The 18805-nt window shown below is 44.2% G+C and overlaps 1 long non-coding RNA gene across 1 annotated transcript; it reads left to right on the top strand.

Moving 5' to 3' along the window:
* The first annotated feature begins 2414 nt into the window (after positions 1-2414).
* LOC141585545 (uncharacterized) lies at positions 2415-18060 on the top strand. Its single transcript, XR_012519091.1, has 3 exons — positions 2415-2577; positions 3567-3664; positions 17238-18060. It is a non-coding gene; the product is annotated as an uncharacterized LOC141585545 (long non-coding RNA).
* The last annotated feature ends 745 nt before the right edge of the window (positions 18061-18805 follow it).

Genomic DNA, 18805 nt, shown 5'->3' with positions numbered 1-18805 from the left:
AGAAGGAGATTATACTAGAAACAAATGCTAGCAAGGCTGGGCCCTGCATGCTATTCAGGTAAACAGATGAGTGTCAAGTGGAATGTTCCAGTTGAAGAAAAAGGTGCCAGGAAGAACGACAGCTTTGAAGTTCAGATTCGGACTTCAGTGCGGCTGGCCTTTTGCTTTTATAGCAGAATAGTTTCCTAACAACATCTAAAGAATCCTCCAAATTGTGCAGTAGGTCCCTTGTACTTTCCAGTGCAGTGTTGAGCAGAATTGAGACACTAACATTTTTTCCTGCTTTATTTGTTCATTCATTCCACAAATACCTACTACAGATCTGGGTGTGGCGAGAACCTCAAGTCTGATGGAAAGGCCAGGAAACAGCCCTGAAGGAAGGAGCAGCTGTGACGGCCACTGTGGTGTCCGAGAGGGGCGCAGTGAGTGACAGACGGGAGCAGAGAGTGTGCTGGAGCGTGGCGGGGGTGCTGGGGGGCCTGCAGTTCAGGAAAGGCTGAGTTTTGAGGGGAACCATTGAAGCTGAAATCTGACCGGTAAGAGGAGACCAGCACCCAAAGACCTGGGGAGCACGTTCCAGGCAGTGAGGCAGCAAGCACAGGGCACTGGCGTGTTTCTATGTTGTATCTGTGTGTGCGTTTGTGGGTTGCATCATCTGTGCGTGTTATGTGTATTGTGATCCGCGTTTCTGTGTGTTGTTTCTGTGCATGCTGTTTGTGCTTGTGTCTGTGTACCTGTATGTTTGTATGCTGTGCCTACGTGTGCTCTACGTGTTTGTATGTTGTTTCTGTTGTGTATGTGTGTCTGTGTTTGTATTGTGTTTCTGTGTGCTGTTTCTGAGCATGTTCTGTGTGTTTGGATGTTGTGTCTGTGTGTTCTACATGTCTGTATGTTGTTTCCGTGTGTGTGTGTTTGTATTTGTGTCTCTGTGTGCTGCTTCTGAGCATGTTCTGTGTGTATGTTGTGTCTGTGCGTGCTCTACATGTTTGTGTGTTGTTTCTGTGTGTGTTCTCTGTGTTTGTGTGTTTATGTGTTTGTGTGTGTGTCTGTATTTGTGTCTCTGTGTGTTTCTATGCATGTTCTGTGTGTTTGTATGTTGTGTCTGTGCATGCTCTACATGTTTGCATGTTGTTTCCATGTGTGTGCATGTTTGTGTCTTTGTGTGCTGTTTCTGAGCATGTTCTGTGTGTATGTTGTGTCTGCATACTCTACATGTTTGTGTGTTGTTTCTGCCTGTGTTCTGTGTATTTGTGTGTTGTTCATCTGTTTGTGTGTGTGTCTGTATTTGTGTCTCTGTGTGTTGTTTCTATGCATGTTCTGTGCGTTTGTATGTTGTGTCTCTGTGTGTGCTACATGTTTGTATGTTGTTTCTGTGTGCATCTTTGTATGTGTCTCTGTGTTTGTATTTGTATCTCTTTGTGCTGTTTCTGTGCATGTTGTGTGTTTCTGTGCATGTTCTACATGTTTGTATGTTGTTGCTGTGTGTGTGTTCTCTGTATTTGTGTGTTTATCTGTTTGTGTGTGTGTCTGTTTGTATTTGTGTCTCTGTGTGTTGTTTCTATGCATGTTCTGTGCGTTTGTATGTTGTGTCTCTGTGTGTGCTACATGTTTGTATGTTGTTTCTGTGTGTCTTTGTATTTGTGTTTGTATCTGTGTCTCTGCGTGCTGTTTATATGCATGTTCCATGTGTTTCTGTGCATGTTTTACATGTTTGTATGTTGTTTCTGTGTGTGTGCTCTGTGTGTTTGTGTGTTGTGTCTGTGTGTGGGTGAAGAGCAGCTGCTGGGACCGAGCCTGTGTTGAGAGCTGTAGCTGTCTCACAAGGTGGCTGTTGAGTCCCTCCCATGGGTCCAGTGCGAGCAGACCTTTCTGACTCCAGGGCAAGAGTCAGGTGATCAGGGCTGGCACAGTCCAGGCATACCCAGGATGGCCAGTCAGGAGTGGCAAGCAGCTCCACATCTGTGCCACTCGCCGGGATTCCCAACTGTGGAACTAAAGCCAATTGTTCACAGGCACCTGCACACTTCTGCCACACATGTGTGCACAATATGACACCAAACTCAAGCTGCTATGTCGTCAGCTTTCTGTCCCTTGAGGACCCAATGCTCTATTGAAAAGTAAGTTCCAAGGAGAGGAAAGCATGAATGAGAACGAACAGGAAGACCGGGTTTGGGGTTTCAGAATTGGTTTCAGCTGCAGACTCTGGGCCGCAGCTCCTTAAGGTGCTGTCCATGGGAGGGGAGAGCAGAGCAGCTGGGAAAGGCTTTGGTCTCCTGGGCGGTTTTGATTCTTGGCTTTTCTGGGACTGAGGGTAAACGTCCTGTTGTTCCTGTTTGTACCTCAAGCCTTTCCTCTAGCTCCAATTGTCTAATCTCAGCCTGGACAAATTCCCCTAAGGGCAGGAACAGGCCTTTTCTAAATCGTACCGAGACTCCACGTTTGGATGGAGGACTGGTTGCCATGGACTCAGATTCGTTCAATATCAGGGCTCTAGGAAGTTTCCCTAGAGACACTGAGGGACGAGTTCTTCATTTGGAGAGAAAGTCCAGACAGACAGGATGGCCCCGCCAGAGGCAGGTGAGTTAGAGACAGATGTGGGCCTTGAAACTTGTCCTGGGTATGACCTTGATCTCTTCACCTTGTAGTTTATAATGGATGACTTAACATTATGCTTATTTCTCCTTTTAAAAAAAATTTGTTTCTGCTTTGCAATGAACAAGCTCTTAAAACAAATACATTTGGAAAATAACAGAATATCCTTCCCAAGGTAATTTCTTATCCTGCTTTTCTGATGTATGCATTTACTACTATTTTAACTTCATAAACTCTCATATGGTGTTCCTGGCATGTGGGCAGTAACTGATGCACCTATCTTCAGTTCCGTTCCATCTCAGGGAACTCATGTACGCGTTCTCACCTTTCCTGTCTTTGCTGCCAAGCCCTTCCATAGCCGTTGTTGACATGGTTACAAACAGCTTTGGCCATAAGAGTAAGCATGTTTTAACTTCTTTAATTAAACAATTGATAACATGGAAACATTCTCATTATAATCAGTTTAATGGTTGCAGGAGTACACTGAGTGAAAGAGGCAAACCCTCCTTCCAGTGTATCTGTCACATCACTGTCTCCTCAGGGAAATTATCTTTTTTTTTTTTTTTTTTTTTTTTTTTTTGAGACGGAGTTTCGCTCTTGGTACCCAGGCTGGAGTGCAATGGCGCGATCTCGGCTCACCACAACCTCCGCTTCCTGGGTTCAGGCAATTCTCCTGCCTCAGCCTCCTGAGCAACTGGGATTACAGGCACGCGCCACCATGCCCAGCTAATGTTTTGTATTTTTAGTAGAGACGGGGTTTCACCATGTTGACCAGGTTGGTCTCGATCTCTTGACCTTGTGATCCACCTGCCTCGGCCTCCCAAAGTGCTGGAATTACAGGCTTGAGCCACCGTGCCCGGCTGGAAATTCTTTAACTTTGGAGAGTGTAACAGTGTGCTTCGTAGACCATAGCTGTCAATTCCTATGGCTATGGGCATGAACCTACATACTTTTTTTTTGCTCTTGTTGCCCAGGCTGGAGTGTGATGGCACGATCTTGGTTCACTGCAACCTCTGCCTCCCAGGTTCAAGCGATTCTCCTGCCTCAGCCTCCTGAGCAGCTGGGATTACAGGTAAGTGCCCCATGCCCGGCTAATTTTTTGTATTTTTAGTAGAGACAGGGTTTCTCCATGTTGGTCAGATTGGTCTTGAACTCGTGATCTCAGGTGATCTGCTCACCTCAACCTCCCAAAGTGCTGGGATTATAGGTGTGAGTCAGCATGCCTGGCCCACTTTTCTTATTTATACGTAGAATTAGGATTTAAGATAATGCCTATCTTCAGTTCTTTAATACTATGTTGGTACTAAAGATCAGTGAGTATCACCTGGGAGCAATTTTGCCCCCACCCAGGGGACATTTGGTGATGCCCAGGGAAATTTTGGGTTGTCACAATGTGGGGCAGGGGGAGCTACTAGCATCTAGTGGGTAGAGGCCAGGGATGTTGCTAAACATCCTACAGTGCACAGGACAGGCCCTCAGCAGAGAGAGCCAGTAGTGCTGAGACTGAGGAACCCTGGGAGGGCTCTACCCGCTTCCTTTGGGGCAGTGGTGCCCATGGTGTGGGTCCAGAGTAGACAGGTACCAATGAATATTCGGGTGATATCTCAGTGCTCAGGGCTGCAAGTCTTGCTGCCATGAGCATCCAGGAACACCCTTCTTTGTGGTATCAGAGGCAAAGTAAGTGAGGTCTAACTCCTTGCTGGACTGCAGACACAGACACATCACACTGTCACATGCTTCCATATAACACACATTCTGTTCCTTGGAATTTCCTTCCTATTCTTGTGCCAGAACTACTGGCATGAGAGCCCTTCCTATGCTTTTTTCAAGGCTTCCTTCAAGAACTTCTTTTTGGAAGTCCTCCTGTAAGACCCGACAGAGCAGTTAATCTTTCCGTGTGTGTGCTCGGCAGGTGCAGTGCCTCCCAAGCAGACCACAGCCTCCATGAGAAAAGGACTCAGGCCAGTCTCGGCCATGGCATTAAGCCCAGCATTGAGCACAAGTTTGGCACAACAGCAATCATTCAGAAAATGTTTGTGGGTTGAATAAGTGACCGAACATATGTTAGCATTTGTCTCACAAAAGCAATTATTTAAATATGCTATGTCATCATCCTTGGACTATGACTTCATTATGGACAGGGGCTGTTTCAACTTGCATTATTTCCAGTGCCCAGTACAATACTTGGTACATAGTAGCACGAATAAAGGAATGAGTGTGGCTGACTGGCTAACTGAATGAATGAATGAAGCGTACCTAACTGAATGAATGAAGTATAGCACCTTATCTGACCTTATCTGATCTATGCTCATCCAAAATAATTTTCCTCTTTAATAAACATTTTAGTATTCAAAGCCTTCTGCAGCCCCCACAGTGAGAATGTTGGGTATCTATTGCTGAATAACCGATTATTCCAACAACGCAGGGGCTGAAAACAACCAGCATTCATTATCTTGTAGTTTCTGTGGGCTGAGAATCTGGGCGTGGCTGAGCTAGGTGGTTCTGGCTTGGGGTCTCTCACCAGCATGCAACCAGGTGTTGCTGGGCCTGTAGTCACCTCAAGGCTGGCTGGGGTCTATCTGCAAGCTCACTCATGTAGCTGTAGAGAGGCCACCATTCCTAACCAAGTGAGTCTCTCTGTGGGGCTGCCTCAGGAGGTGGCCATGAGAGAGTGCCCAAGGCAAAAGCCACAGCTTTTTTATGACCCAACCTTAGAAGCAGCGTCTTATCCCTTCTGCCATATTCTGCTCATTAGAACCCAGTTATGAGATCCATTCCAGACTTGAGAAGGGGTCACTAGAGGGTGTGAATTTCGGGAAGCTGCAGCATTTGGACCATCCTGGAGTCTGCCCACCACTGTGGCAGTTAATTAATTGGCATTTATTTGGATCAGGTGATTCCTGGGTTATTTTATTATTTCAACAAGTTCAATAGCCTATTTCTTTAAAAATGTGCTAAGAAAGCAAAAGCCAGAGGTAGAGACTGATGGAGCTGATAGTTCTAACAGCCAGTGCAGGTCTCCTCCCTATGAACCCTCCCACATTGCTAGCCTTGACTGGGAGGGGCATTGTTAGAAAAACCGAGGGGTTCCCAATGTGAGGCCCTGAAATTAATCAAAGACAATAATTGGTGCCTAAGGCACTGAGAGCAACTATCTAGGGGAGAGAGTTGGAAGCCAAACCCTCAGGCGGGAGAATCCCTGCCCAGCTCTGCAAAGGGAATGAGGGCGATGCTAGCGTCCTGGGGCTGCTGCAACCACCTGCCTCAACCTGTGGACTGAAACCGCAGCAGGGGGTCATTTCAGCTCTGGAGGCCAGAAGTCGGAAGTCAAGTGTTACAGGGTTGCCTCCTTCTGAGGGCTGAGAATCTGTTCCATTCCTCTTTCCTGGCTCCAGAAATCCTGGTGTTTCTTGGCTTATCATAGGCACATCCCTCCAAGCTCTGCCTCTGCTTTCAACTGGTGTTCTCCAACTTTTTAAAAGGACGTCATTGGATTTTCGGCCACCCCGATGCTATATGGTGTTATCTTGACTTGATGACATCTACAAAGAGCTTGTTTCCAAACAAGGTCACATTCATAGACACTGGGGGTTAGAATTTGAATGTAAAATTTTGGGGAAATCAATTCAACCCACTATAGAAAGTTATAGTTGGAAATGACATTTATACTTGAAGCATTTTGCAAATAGGTTTCTCAAGGTCATCTCTGTTGTTCAAGCTCAGGACAGTTCCTGCCTTTTCTATGAGCCTTTGTCCTGTCTCTTCCAGCACGGCTGATGGCTGCACGGCCAACGTGCAGCCATTATGTGCTCAGACTGTTTCCAGTTTTACCTGCACTCTTCCATATCCAACCTCTGCGTCCTTCAGACCCTTACCCTTCCTCCCTCTGAATGACAGCTACTGTGTAATAACGATGCCTGTTCTATGCCCAGCTCACAGCCTTGGCATTTGCCGTTGCTGTGCCTGGAGCACTTTCCCGCTGCTTCTTTGCATGTTTGGCCCTTTCTCTTATGTCAGCCTCAGCTCCAGTGCCTCCCCCTTAGCCAGACCATCCCTGACTTGCCTATACAATGAGGTCTCCCCATGCCGCCTCCCCAGGCACTTACTTTCCCATGAGGTTTGCCATCTTCATCAAAAGTGCCATGAATCCTGCTCTTTGTCTGTCTTACCAATGCCATGCGAACCCCCAAATGGCTGTGCTCCTCTGGCCTCTTGCTTCCTCCTCAGTTTTAGAACACACCTGGTGCCTGCGAGGTGCTCATAAATATTCATGGAGTGAATGAATGTCTCCTGGCAAGGCTATCCATTATTTGAGTCTCAGATATCTGTCTGATTGTTTCATCTTCGCATCATCCTCAAGGCCCAGAAGGCCCTCAATAAATATCGATTGCAGGCATAAATGCAGTAACTTGATGGTTTTATTCATGATGTGTCAGATTCATAGTAGTTGTTCAATGTAGAAAAAGTAGGCTCTGGAAAGCATTCCATTCAATAGTATAATTTCAGTGTTTCCTTAAATTCAATTAAGTATCATTCACTTTCATGATTCACCATATCTTTATACAGCTAGCAAAATCATTTATATAATATATTCTTTAAAATAACTCAATTTTCAAACATAAATCAATTTACTCAGTAATAAAACTTTATCATTATTGTAAATGGAAAACCAGTATCATTTGTTACAAATAGAACGTAACCCTTGAAACTAAATATAATAAAATAAAACACTGTTATTAAATTCTAGCTACATAGGGAAGGCTCTGAGCTTGAGGTGGGAACTCTCCCTTTGTTATAAAAAGAAAGTAGGTCTTGATTTTCCACCATAGTTTTGCAAGACGTTACCATTGGGGGAAACTGGATGAAGAGTACATGGGATCTCTCCGTGTTATTTCTTATAATGCATGTGAATTTAGAGCTCTTTCAAAATAAAAAGGGGTTGAACAAGGGGTTTAGCAAGTGGTGCAGAGATGTTAAGGAGCAACCAATCTCCTCAATTGCATCTGGAACATTCACAAAACACCTGAGAAGGGATAAGTTCCTTGCAGAGTGATTCCACAACATTTCCTTACAGAGTGATTCCATGACATTTCTGTGCACCAAAGTAGATCATTTTGGAAAAAATAATGTGCATGACCCATTCTTTGGAAAACACTGGCATAGGAGGACCCGCAGACTGGAGCCCATGTGAAGTCCTTCAGAGTCATCTTGGGCCCCTCTACTGTGATCTGCTCAACAGCCACTGGGACACAGCGCACAACCACCCAGTATCTGGCAAGGACGAGAAGCCCTGGAAGCTCACACATGCTGGTGGGGGTAGAATGTGGTGCAGCCACTCAGGAAAAACAGTTGACCATCAAGTTAAACATTCTATCCTTGGCCTCAGCAGTTCTATTCCTAAATATTTACCCAAGCAACATAAAAACGGCTGACCGTACAAAGACTCATACCCAAATATCTATAAAAGCAGATCAATGATAAAAGCAGATCAATGGTTGCCTAGGCTGAGTGGGTCAGACATTGACTATGAAGGGGCGTGAGGAAATACTGAGTAGTGAGGGACTTCTCTTTATCTTGATTGGAGTAGTGTTAACACTGGTACGTACATTTGTCAAATCTGATTGAACTCTTAAGATCTCTGCATTGCACTTTATGCAAAGAGATTTCAAAAAAGCTGGTTTGAGGCAACTCCAACCATGCCACACGTCAGGCTCAAGCTCTGTAGTGACTTCTTTCACGTTTAAATTTAAGTCCATCAAGCCCCATAGGTCCTATCCGATGGGCTCCCTAGAGTTCAACGTCTCCATCTTCTACTTCTACCACAGTCTTCACTGTACCCAGTCACTGGGGCCCTCTTTACTTCGTTTATCCTCCCAAAACACAATCCTTCTTTGCCACTCAAACTAATGCAGCCCCCACCCTTCACCGTCCTATCGTCTGATTTAAATGATGTCTGGTGAGTTCCCTGGGTCTTTACTCTCATGCTGTGTCCACGGCTCCACCGTCCTTCAGGGCCCATGAGTGTGGGCCCCTTGTCTATTGCATCATTATAACCCTGTGTGTCCCCAACTCCCCGCACATATTGGGTGGCCCCATCCATATGCAGTTGCGGAGTGAATCCATGAGATGACAAAGGCCATGATGTCAAATATATGATTAGCTAGAACCAGGCTTTCCTACCTCCAGACAATCAAGGGGCCTCGATTTGGGATTGAGGGAGAAAGCAGTAGAAGCCAGGAAGGAGAAGGGACTGAGGCTTAACAAGGGTGCTGAATCCTGGCCCCTGACTGTGGGCTGAAAACTATAGAAATCATAGAGCAATTTTAGCAATGAAATGCAGAATACCCTGTGTCAACTTTAGGTGGGACTGAGGATATTGTCATGGCCACAGAGCATCTTCCCATTGACCTGTGTGGCCCAGACATGGACTTGAATAGGTCTGAGGCCAGCAGGCTCTGGGTAAGATGTAGGATTCAGGATGTTCCTCAGTGTGTTACGGGAGGCAGCAGATGATTTTCCTGGACTTCTGAGATTATCAGAACGCCAAACCCCAACTGGCATCCACATTAAGGTCTCAATGTAACGTGGCAGGAAGCTCCCAAGAAGTATAAAGGACAGTGGCCATCAAAGCTCAGAAGATGACAGGGCGGAGCGATGGCAACCAAGAGAAAGGCCCTTCCCTCTCCTGTAATGGGGTGGCTCTCCATGAAGCCCCCAAAGTGGACACAGGTCCATCAGAATGAGGAACCCACCGAGATTTCGCTCCAACCTCCAGCAAAAATGGGGCTTTGATATAGAAATTGAGTTAGTCAAAAATAAGGCACAATGCTTTTCATGTACTCCTGAGTTTCATGGACTAAGGTCCAATTTGCAGCATTCATTTTTTTTTTTTTTTTTTTTTCTCGAGACAGAGTCTTGCTCTGTTGCCCAGACTGGAGAGCAATGGTGCGATCTTGACTCACTTCAACCTTTGCCTCCTGGATTCAAGCCAATCTCCTGCCTCAGCCTCCTGAGTAGCTGGGATTACAGTCGTGCACAACCATACCTGGCTAATTTTTTGTATTTTTAGTAGAGGCAGGATTTCACTGTGTTGGCCAGGCTGGTCTCAAACTCCTGACCTCACGATCCGCCCGCCTTGGCCTCCCAAAGTGCTGGGATTACGGGCGTGAGCCACCGCATCTGACCCAATTTGCAGCATTCTTAATTAATTAAATCTGAGATGAAGAAAGAGCGAGCAACACGTTCACCTGGGAAAGCTCTGGAAAAACAAAAGAGAGATCCAATTAGTTTCATCCATTAACTCATTTAGTCATTCTTCACTCCTTCACTTATCTACCAAATACTTACTGAATACCTAGTACTCCCGAGAACACTGACACTTCCTGGGAATGCGAAGATGAATAAAAGCCATCCCAGGTAGGAGTCGGAGGAAGGCTCTGGATGCCGCCACGCTCCGCCTCCTGGCTGGACACAGGGTGATGCTGGTAATCTCCTGCCTCCAGTTTCTGCAAACGTATGATTAATAAACATAAGGTTATTTTCTAAACAGTTCTTAAAATGAATAAACTCTGTTTAAACTTGTTCTTTTTAGAGAAAAATGTATTTTTGAAAGTGTTGGTGAGTGCTAGGGGAAATGTCGGCACACAGCTCAGGCTGGTGTGAGAGCGGGAAGCAGCTCTGTGTGTCTGGGGTGGGTGCGTACATAGGGCCTGTGGCAGACCAAGTTGGGGGAAGAGACCTCCTCATCAAGGACACCTTTGCCTTGCTTTTTGCTTTGCTTTGGTGTGAGGTGCTATGCAACACTGGAATACAGAAAATAAGATCTCTGCTTGCAAATGATTTCCTGAGCAAGCAGAACACTGCTGACCCATGGAGCCCATGGAACAATATTGTTTCCATTGCACAGCATTAATTTGGTTTGTTAGTTTTGAGACAAACGCTGGGTGTTGGCTTACTCAAGCAAACTTTAACCTCTTTCAAACCAGCTCTGCAGCACGACAGAGCCTGGAGGGTAAACTCCACATTTGCCAGACTTTTTTGTAGCTGGTGCTGCAGGTGACCTTGGTGCTAACTGAAGTTGACCTCAATGCCAGCAAGCAGACAATCTCCATGTCCTGGAGCGAGGAGAGAGCTGGCGTGGGAAGACCAGCGAGAATGGAAAGGCCCATGGGTGCTCAGCAGTGGCTGTGGTCAGCATTCTCTACCTGGTCCCTAGTGTCCTGAGGGCTGTGGTATACTAGGGCAGCCCCTAGTGTTTGAGGTCAGCAGAGACTTTGGGGTTCTGTGGGGTTCCTGAGGGGTTCCTGTGATGGCGTTACTCGGCTGCATGGCATCCAGACTCGATTCCCTGGTCTTCCTGGCAATGCTATGCGCTACCCAAGGTCCAATAATCAATTCATTTCTGCTTAAATCAGCTCCACTGGATTCTGTTACTTGAAACTAAGAACTGTCTGATAGAGTTGCCCAAACCCGATGTTTGGCTTCTTTCGAAAAACTGAAAATCTTTAAAAGCTATAATGGATTTTCACAAAGCCACAGCTACAAGCCACGTGGAGGTGGCCTTCCTGAGAGGCACTAAGTGACGTCTCATAAGCCACCAATAGGCCCAGTGCATTGATTTTACTATTGGTCTGATTTCCGTCGGTGCTTGAGTTTGGGTCTGATCTAAAAATCACTCCCACATACAGGGAGCTCTAGACACCAAATCCCATCTTTGTTGCTTTGTTTATTTTTTGTTGTTGTTCTTTTTGAACCCCAAAGCCTAAATACTCTCTGAAGTATATGTTTTTAACAAAACCAAATTTTCAGCTTTCACTTTCTGTTTGAAACATTAAAAAAAAAAAAAGCAAGTCAGAAACTAAATAGATGTGTAGCGTAAAAGAAAGATTGATTTGAAATTTTGAAATGAACACAATATATTTTTCTTCTGATGGGAAATGCCATCAACTGCGTGTGGGCCATGAATATGCCATTCATATACCAGAAGAATATCGTGTTAGCAGAAATTAATCCATCAGCTTTTCTATGTGGTGACCAGCGCTGTCAGCTTCATAGCCACCAGAAAGCTGATGATGTGGAACAAGACTAAACAGCAGTGTAAATAGAGATGTACTGTGATTCCTCAGATGCCTAAGTAGATTAACCTGCTTATCGATTAGCTGGCTTGTAAATTAATGAGTTATCCCCATTAATTATGTGTGTGTCTTCATAAAAGTCCTCATTGGATTTTCTAGTGATAAAGTGAGCCAAGCAAAGAATAAAATGAGGATGATGCCACGTGTAGATCTCTGAATTTCTGGGGCTGTTTCTCTGGGTGTTTTCTCCCAGGAGCAGTTCTGTGACTGCTCCTTCGCCTTTCCCTGCTCTCAGAGTGCAGTGGGAATGTCACAGTTGACTGCCCCACGTGGAAAGTCACTCAGCCTATGCTTCTGCTTCCTCTGACAGCTACCCCTAAATCTGGTTAACAGCTAAATAGCCCCTCACATCTTTCTTCAGAGACCCTTCCAGAGAAAAGCCATCCCTGACGCCTTCACATGCAGCTGGGTGTCCCCTGGGCAGCTTCCTAAGGCGTCCCCCATACAAATCCCTGCACCCCAATTCCTTGTGCTGCTCCATCTCTTCAGCCAGACCATGAATCCTTTCAGATGGAGCCTGTGGCTGTTAGTTCTCTGCCTCTCATGCCCAGATAGGGCTGGGTACAAGGTGGCCCCTCATTGGGTGCCAGTCACATTGAGGAACCATGTTTCTATTGTCAGAAAACCTTGGTATGGGTCAGCCTTAGGACTGCTCCTGTGGAGAATGTGATGAGCTTGGGGAAAAATGTATCCTGCTGGTGTGATACTTCCTGGCTCCTAGAAGGCAGCTTCTGTGAGGAGGTGCCCCTAGGGTCCCAGCCAGCTATGAAATCCTCTTTTGGGATGTGCTGCCCCATACTCGGTGTCCAACCTCAGGGCTGCCTGCCCTTTCAGAGACCCTCCTGGCTGCCACAAGTGGTCCCGTCCCTTATTTCTCTATCTCTATTGGTGATTCACCTAGGAGATCCTGTCTTTCTTGCCCTATATCCTTCGCAAATTTCTTGACATTTCGGATAAGTGCATTGCAACCTTCTCTGATATAGATCTTTTCCTATTTAGAAAATATACATATATATTTTCCTTAAAAATTGGGAAATGAAGGAAGGTAAACATGGGTGATGAATTCTTCTGAAAACAAAAATTTTGCCCTTTATGCACTCTGTCAATGAACCTGCCCAGGTCCATGTATCAAAAACCATGAATGGTAATAAGTGTGTCTTTTTGTACACACTTTATAACTTTACAGCTCACATATTAAGTCCTTTTTTTGGCTGGACTTAGCCAGATTTATTTGCCTTTTCACCACATTTATTTGAACTGGGAGGCGTGGGCAGGAATTGCATGAACGGCCTGGCTGGGAGCGCTGACGTTGTCCTCAGTATATGACTGACAGTGGGGTGGAAGGGATGAGCGGGCCATCTTGGCCACACCTCAGCTCTGCCACTGATTGTCACGTGAGAACGGCACGTCTGCTGTCCTCTCTGAGTTTCAGCTCCTTCTCCCTTCATAGTGGAAGACTGCAGCGGATGGTCACTGCCAGCCGTGCCACGCCATAGTTCTACGGTGCTCCAGTAAGGGCCAGTGGGCATGAATTTCTAGGCATCTTGTAGAATATGTGAGGACAAAGTGAACGCTTGTGTTCCCCTTTGGAAATGTCAGACTCCAGGAAAATTGTCGATGAAAATAGAAGCTTGGAGTAGTTGTGTTCGGGAGAAACTGGTGTGTATCAAAGTGGCCTCTTCTCTGCGGCCTGAGGGCTGTTTCTCTATGTATGAGGACCATTTATGTTTCATCTTGCCTCTGTGTACAGGTAGCAAGATCCATAGACAACGTCATCTGTTGGATTAAAACTCAGAAGGCATCGCCATGTAAAACCGGGAAATGGGTCCTTGACATAATTTTGTTCTCTTTATTTGAAAAATCCCAATTTGGCTTGAAATTGAGCTAGTTTTGTTTTCTGACATGAATATGGAGGCTTCAGATAGAAAAAGCCAACAAATTAATAACTCAACCAGTCTTAGGTGAGGAAAATTCTCTGAAAAAAATAAGGGAGCAGGTTATGACACAGCAGGAGCTCAATAAAAGTTTGACGAATCGAAGAATAAATGAATGAAGCAATGTACAAAAAATGAATGATTTTCCAGTTGTTCAATCAAACAACCAAGAAACGACCTTGCCTGCCTGAGCTGTAATGAGACTGCACTATTTCCGCAATGCTGATTCTTCTTCTCATAACTTGGCACGGAGACAGTGGTCCAGGGGAGTTGAGGGACAATCGCACTCTTTGTGTGTGTGATGTTCATCTGGCATACTCGTAAAACGTGATGATGACCTGTGCCACCCCTGGAGACTGTTTGAGTGAGGCTGCTAGGATGCTGTGTACCTCTGGTTCTCAAACCTGTCCACACATTAGTACCACCTAGAAAGCTTGAAAAATAATTATACTTATCCCTCACAATTGGGGATTCTAATTAAAATGGCATGGACCATAATGCCTTGGCATAGGGATTTTAAAAATTTCTCTTGGTTATTGTACTGTGCAGGGGAGTTGGAGAGACAGGCTGTGTGAGTAGCAAGTGTCTCAAGTGCTTTTTATAATTGCTTAAGAAGACAGCATCCCAGAGCTTTGCCTGTCATGAGACAGACTATGCAACGAAGTCTGTGAAGAGATGTTTTATCTGGAATATCTGATGGCAGAGATACCTTTATATCCCATTACCTACAAAATCCAGAAATGGTATATTAAATATGACAAATGTGCTCTTAGATGTACAATTGATCACGCAAGAAAGGAAATGAATTCCCCAAGTGCAATAAAAAACAGAGAACTAAAAGGCAGTTTGCATACCTATGCTGTGTAACATCTAGGCGTAAGAAAGGGAGGAGGGGTACGATCTCAATAATCTAGGGAAGAGATTCGTAATTCAAGCTACAAATAAGAATCACCTAGGGAGATATTAAACCACATTAATGCCCAGTCTCATTAAGTATCTGTGTGGATGGGGCTCAGCCATCAGCATTATTATAAGTTCCTCAACGTGATTCTAATATGCAGTCAGGTTGATTGGGGATCTTGAGTTTTAATTTCCATATTGAAATCAGAAGGAGGCTGATTATTACCACATCATTCATCATTACTCTGGATGCCCTAGTAACTGTAGAAAAACAAGGAAAGAACTGAAAACCAAAAGATTGGAACACCATTAATTGCAGATGGTATAATTGTTTACAAACAAAACCTACAAAATCAACAGAAAAATCTATGGTAACTAGTAAAAAAGTTAAATGAGGTAGGCAGATACAAGAACAATGAAGACAAATTAGTTGTATTCCAACAATAAAGAATAAAATTAATCCGTGTCATATTTTTAAAATAATATTCACAACACTAAAAACTGTAGAGATGGTTACAAAGAAAACTAACAAAAGATGAAGCAGTCCTTTATAGCGAAAATAAAGGTTTACTAAGGAAATGAAATCAGTTTCAACTAGATGATGAAGTATACCATGTTCATGAATGAAAAACTTAATCTTTATTAAACAAATACAAATTTAGCCATTCTCACAGTTCAGATGGTATTCTGTGAATAAATTTCCTACTTAATGGAGCTTATAATATTTTGCATAGTATATCTGATGTTAATAAGTCATATGGAGAAAAAATAAAGCAAAGTGAGGGAGATTAGGAATGCAGGATTGAGGGGGATTTCTATCTCTTATATGAAACTCAGAGCTAATGAATCCTCATAATGGGACATTTGAGCAGGAAGTGAGGGCATGAGCCAGGAGGTTATTGGAGTAAGTTATTTCAGCCGGGGAAAAAGTGATGCCAATGCCTAGGGAAGATGCATACTTGGTGTGCTGAAAGATAACAAGCTGGCATCTCAGCATGGCTGGAATCAGGAGTGTGGGGGTGTGTGATGGGAACGGGGGAATTTGAGGCAGGTGCAGTCAGCCAGTGCCCTGCTGGGTGCTGTAAGGAGTTTAACATTTATCACTAGTAGGAAGGGAAACGTTGGATAATTCTTAAGCAAAGAAGAAAGTTTATCTAACTTAGGCTTTAAATGGCTCACACAGTTTCTGTGTGTCAATAAATTGGAAGGGCAGCACGGTGGAAACCATAATACAAGTTTGAGGTTATTGCTATAATCCAAGTGGCAGTTGTGGTGGAGGTGGTGAGAACCGGTGACAACTTCTGGATACATTTGAAAGTACAGCCAGTAGGATTTGCTGATCAACTGTATCTATAATATGGTGTAGGAGGAAGAGAATGAAGTGTTTGATCTGGAATCTATAAAGTCTCAGGTGATTTATTAAAGTTATTACATTGTTAGTTGTATATGAAATTTTGGAGTTCAGAGGAAGGTGGGTAAAGTTTAGGCTGGGCATAAAAACTTAACAGTATATAGATGGTATTTTTAAAAGAGGCTCCCTGAGACATAGAACAGCAGGAATAGCAGCTTGATTGGTTAGATAAATTCTTGGGCCCAATCTCCAACCTACTGAATTAGAAGCTTCAGGGATGGGTTCCTACAATCCGTGTTTAACAAGCCGTCTATGCGGTGTGAAACACGCTGGCATCTGTGAACCTTGCTCTGCTGGTTCTGCATGGAGAGAGAAGATGGTTGTTCCAACCAAGGAAGGCTGGATCTGCTGACGCACTGGGGGCAGGACACGGAGGTAAGAAGGAACCAGCCAGAGAGACTGAGAAGGAGAGCAAGTGAAGTAATAGCAGGAAGGTAGGAAGTCTCCCCAGACAAAGCACAGATTTAATGTAATCCTAAACAAAACCGCACAAGTTAACAGAGCTTGACAGCTGATTCTAAAAGTCATGTAACAGAGTAAAGGGCCAAAGATGGATAAGACAATTGTGAGAAGGAAGCAGGATTAACCTCAGCAGAAATCACAACAGCTGTAGGAGATTTGTGCATGAGAGAAGCATGATCTCAAGTCAGTGGGAAAGGATGGGCTGTAATAACCAGTGTAGAGACAATGGGCTAGACAGATGGAAAAGGATATATTTAGATCCCTGCATAACACCACATCCAAAACTATATTCCAGACGGACTAAAGGCCTAGAGTGAAAGGCAAATGTTTAAAAAGAAAATATAGAATAATATATTTATCTCACTGGGATAGTAAAGAATTTCTTAAGAAAAAAGTGATACACTTGAATACAACAACATTTAAAATATTTGAATGATTAAAGTCAGTTTCACAAATTGAGACAGTATTTGTCATATGCACCAGGGATAAAGCTTGATATACAGACTATTCAGAAGAAACTAATAATTCTTAAAATAATAAGGGGAGAAAAAAATCTGGCAAAAATATTTTTGCAAGAACTCTCCAGGGTAGAAAACCTAAATATGCAATAACATATGATACCAAAATGCTTGGTCTGGTGAGTAAGGATGAAAATGCAAACCAAAACATTAGCATATCCTTTTCTAACAGGTTGGGAAAAAATATAGTCAGGACAACACCAAAGTGTATTTAATTCCTATTGCTGCAGTAACAAATCGCTGTAAACTTCGTAGCTTAAAACAAACCAGATTTGTTCTCTTACAGCTTTGGAGCTCAGAAGCTGGGAAACAGTCTCACTGGGCTGACGTCAGGTGTTGCACAGCTGGCTCCTTCTGCAGGCTCTCAGGAAGATGCCCTGTTCTTGCTTTTTCTGGAAACTAGAGCTGCCTTTCTCACATTCCCTGGCTCATGGCCCTTCCCACACCTTCCAAGCCAGCCACAGAGCATCTTCAGCTCTCTGGGATTCCATCCTCAGATAACCTTCTGTTTCTCTGATGTCATGCCTCTCTCTTATAAGGACCCCCGTGCTTCCATCAGGCCCATTTGGATAATCCAGGATAGTCTCCCCACTCATTCTTAACTGAATCCCACCTTCAAAGTCTCTCTTGCCATATAGGCTAGCATTCAGAAGTTCCAGAGATTGGAAACTGGACTTTTTGGAAGATATTACTCCACCAGCCACACAAGCTTTGGAAAGGATGGGGCCACTCAGAACTCCTGTGCCTTACAATGCAGTACGGTTTCTGCTGAGAATAACTCCTCAACACCTCCCAGCAAGCGTTCATCCCCTATGGCCCAGAATTTCACATCTAGTTGTCTGTCTTGGAGATACTCTCACATTGTCTTGCCCAAGAATGTTCCTGGAAGCACAATTTGAAGAAGCAACGCTAAAAAAAAAAGGGGTGGGGGGAAGAAAATTGACTTTCAGAAATGGCATGGGAAAATAAATAGTGGATTTACTTACAGTAGGATTCTGTGCGGCAGTGAAAATAATATCAACATCTATCAATAATACGTGTCAAATGCATATAAATGCAAAATGTATCTTGCAAAAGAAAGGGTATTGTTGTACACATGTACCATTAAAAACCCACAAGAAATGTGAATATTGTTAATGGATGCATACATATGTTGTTAGTCTAATAATCCAAGGAAGGATGAACAAGGATTTCAGAAGTGATTATTTTTAGAGAGTGTGTTAGGGGAGACAAATCAGAAATTGGGGTTTAGCTTTCTATCCTGTTTCATTAGAATGGTGAAATGCATTTATTCCTTTAACCTTGGTGACACGGGTCTCTATTATATTTCTTTTTAAACTTTCCTCTAATGGCTTATAAATTCACAAAATAAAAAATAAAACAGGGGAGGCTGAAGGTCCCTTACTGAAGTTTCCCTTCTTCCAATTGTATCAAGCGGGGATTCATCTGTGCTAACAATGCTGTTAAAATGCACCAGGCTGGCCCTCCACACTGCCTTGCATCCGCTGTCTTTTCTCTGTTTGCTGCACCCAGTATTTCTTCTGACAAGCGAGCCGTGGCCTGCCTTTCCCAGCCAATTTCTGCATCCCACAACCCGCTTCGGCCCCTAGCGTGGTGAGTCTCGCACAGAACGGCCCAGGATGGAGAAAGATTAGTGCAGCCTGTCCTGTGAAGACGGCCCGAGGAGTCTGGCCAGAGGTTTCCACCACTGGACAGCCAGAGCAGCTCTGGTCCCTGACCACTCCTGAGTTTTCACTGTTCCTCTGATTCTCTCAGCTTTAACTCTCTTTGCCACTCAGTTTAACCACAGTCCCATTGCGTCACTTGTCAGGAAAGAGCTCCAATCCCGATTCA

Source organism: Saimiri boliviensis, chromosome 9 (assembly GCF_048565385.1).
Source record: "Saimiri boliviensis isolate mSaiBol1 chromosome 9, mSaiBol1.pri, whole genome shotgun sequence".
NCBI classification, from domain to species: domain Eukaryota; kingdom Metazoa; phylum Chordata; class Mammalia; order Primates; family Cebidae; genus Saimiri; species Saimiri boliviensis.
The sequence above is the reverse complement of the archived record's forward strand: the minus strand, read 5'-3'. Positions and strand labels throughout refer to the sequence as shown.